The 3024-nt window shown below is 37.0% G+C and overlaps 1 pseudogene; it reads left to right on the forward strand.

The window, feature by feature from the left end:
• The first annotated feature begins 1359 nt into the window (after positions 1 to 1359).
• Positions 1360 to 2797, forward strand: LOC118616968 (annotated as a pseudogene).
• The last annotated feature ends 227 nt before the right edge of the window (positions 2798 to 3024 follow it).

Below are 3024 nucleotides of genomic sequence, written 5' to 3' on the forward strand. Positions count from 1 at the left end.
TCCCCTTTTCTCCACACCCTTGCCAGCAATTGTTGTTTGATGTTTTGTTGATGGCAGCCATTCTGGCAGGTGTGAGGTGATACCTGATAGTTGTTTTAATTTGTATCTCTCTGATGATTAGTGATGTTAAGCATTTTTTCATATGTCTGTTGGCCATTTGTATGTCCTGTTTGGAGAGGTGTCTATTTAGGTCCTCTGCTCATTTTTTAATTGGGTTCTTTGTCTTCCTTTTGTTGAGTTGTATGAGCACTCTATGTATTTTGGAAATTAACCCCTTATCTGATGTATTGTTGGCAATTACGCTCTCCCATCTAGTGGGTTCCCTTTCCATTTTGATAGTTGTTTCTTTTGTTGTGCAGAAGCTTTTTACTTTGATGTAATCCCATGTGTTCATTTTTTCCTCTCTTTCTCTTGCTTTAGGCATTGTATTAGTGAAATATTTTTTTGCGTGTGATGTCTAAAATTTTGTTGCCTACATTTTCTTCAAGGATTTTTGTGGATTCATGAGTCACATTTAAGTCTATTATCCATTTTGAGTTTATTCTTATGTGTGGTGTAAGTTGGTAGTCTAGCTTCATTTTTTTTTCGTGTAGCTGTTCAATTTCCCCAACACCATTTATTAAAGAGGCTGTCTTTACTCCATTGTATGCTCTTTCCAATTGAGTATACTGTCTTGGGTCAATTTCCAGGTTCTCTGTTCTGTTCCATTGATCTATATGCCTGATCTTGTGCCAATACCAGGCTGTTTGGATTACAATGGCTTTGTAGTATAACCTGAAATCCGGTATTGTGATCCCTCCTACTTTGTCCTTCTTTGTTAAATTGCTGTGGATATTTAGGGTCTTTTATGGTTCCATATAAATTTTGGAGTATTTGTTCTAGTTCTGTAAAATATGTCATTGGTATTTTCATGGGGATTACATTGAATCTATAGATTGCTTTGGGTAGTAGGAACATTTTAATGTGTTAATTCTTCCAATCCATGAACAAGGTATATGCTTCCACTTTTTTTTTATATCTTCCTCTGTTTCTTTTTTCACTGACCTTAGTTTTCTGTGAATAGGTCCTTTACTTCTCTGGTTAAGTTTATTCCTAGGTATCTTATTTTTTTTTGCTGCAAAGGTATATGGGATTTTTTTTTTTTTTTTTTTTTTTTAGTTTCTCTTTCTGTGAGTTCATTGTTGGTGTATAAGAATGCTGTAGGAGGGCGGCAGGGCTCCTGCCTTCTCCCGCTGCAGGCGCGCGGTTCCCGGCGGGGCAACGGCGGCCAGCTGAGGCCGAGACGCCCCCAAGAGTGGCCTTAGCTCCCTGTTGCACCGCGACAGTCCCGCCATCGGGTTCCATATGGGGAGACTTCGACTTGTTCGAGACCTGATGGCCAGAAGAAAGGAAGATAATTTCTGCTCTCCTGAAAATGCCAAACAATCACGACAAGAAGAGGTGGAGGATTCTAAGAAAGACGGTGATGAAGGTGAATGTACAGTTTCTTTCACTAATGGGAAGAGTGCAGTACTCACAGCTCTCATAGTCAGTCTTGATGGAAAAGCAATCGCTACTAATAGAGGATCTTCCCTGAAAGGTTTTGTGAAAGATGGACAGAAATATCTCAATAACATTAAGGAACAGAGGAGATGATGCCTATAGAGCAAATGTGTACGGAAACTCTATAGTGGTGCAGCAACACATCAGCATGGGTGGAAGTCGGTCTTATAAACTGAAAAGTGAAGCCGTGGTTTCTACTAGGAAAGAAGAGCTGATTGCAATTCTTGATCATTTTAACATACAGGTGGATAATCCAGATTCTGTTTTAACACAAGAGATGAGCAAGCAGTTTTTACAGTCTAAAAATGAAGGAGATAAATACAAATTTTCATGAAAGCAACCCAACTGGAAGAGATGAAGGAAGATTATTCATACATTATGGAAACAAAAGAAAGAACAAAGGAGCAGATAAGTCAAGGAGAAGAGCGACTTACTGAACTGAAACGCCAGTGTTTAGAGAAAGAAGAACGTTTTCAAATTATTGCTGGTTTAAATACAATGAAGACTAATTTAGAACACTTGAAACATGAGATGGCTTGGGCAGTGGTCAATGAAATTGAAAAACAATTGAATGCTATCAGAGACAATATCAAAATTGGAGAAGATCGTGCTGCTAGACTTGAAAAAAAAATGGAAGAACAGCAGGTCAGACTTAATGAAGCAGAAAACAAATACAAGGATATTTAAGACAAACTGGAAAAGTTTAGTCAAGAGACAAATGCACGAGCACCAGAATGTATGGCGTTGAAAGCAGACGTTACCGCTAAGAAAAGAGACTATAATGACGCCGAGGTTTTATATAACCGTTCTCTAAATGAGTATAGAGCATTAAAGAAAGATGATGAGCAGCTTTGTAAAAGAATTAAAGAACTCAAAAAAAGTGCTGATCAGTCTTTGGAACCTGAGTGATTGGAAAGGCAAAAAAAATATATCTTGTTTAAAAGACAGAGTAAAGACCTTGCAGGATCAAGAAAGTTCTGTCAATCAAGAGATCGGACAGTTTCAGCAAGTCATAGAAAAGGACAAAGAAGAACATACTAGAATTAGGAGAGAAGAATTAGATGTGAAGCAAACACTGAACATTAATCAGAGGCATTTGAAAGAACTGAAAGATAGTAAAACCGATCGACTGAAACGATTTGGCCCTCGTGTTCCAGCTCTTCTTGAAGCAATAGGTGATGCTTATAGATGTGGGCAGTTTACCTATAAACCTGCAGGCCCCTTAGGTATTTGTCATCATTTAGTCAGGATATAATAAACATTAGAAATAAGTTTTTATTTTCAGGAGTAGGTCCATTGAATCTAGTTTTAAAACTGTTATCAAAGAGCTATGTAGTTATGTGTGAATTTTAATTGTACATATTTTAAGAAATAGTGATGAATCACCTTAAACTTTTAACTTTCTTTTTGTATCTTTAAAGCATAGTCAAAAATAGTCAAAAATAATTAGAGTTAAATAATAGTCAAAAATAGTCAAAAATA

The sequence above is a fragment of the Molossus molossus genome, unplaced genomic scaffold, assembly GCF_014108415.1.
Source record: "Molossus molossus isolate mMolMol1 unplaced genomic scaffold, mMolMol1.p scaffold_m16_p_5, whole genome shotgun sequence".
NCBI lineage: Eukaryota > Metazoa > Chordata > Mammalia > Chiroptera > Molossidae > Molossus > Molossus molossus.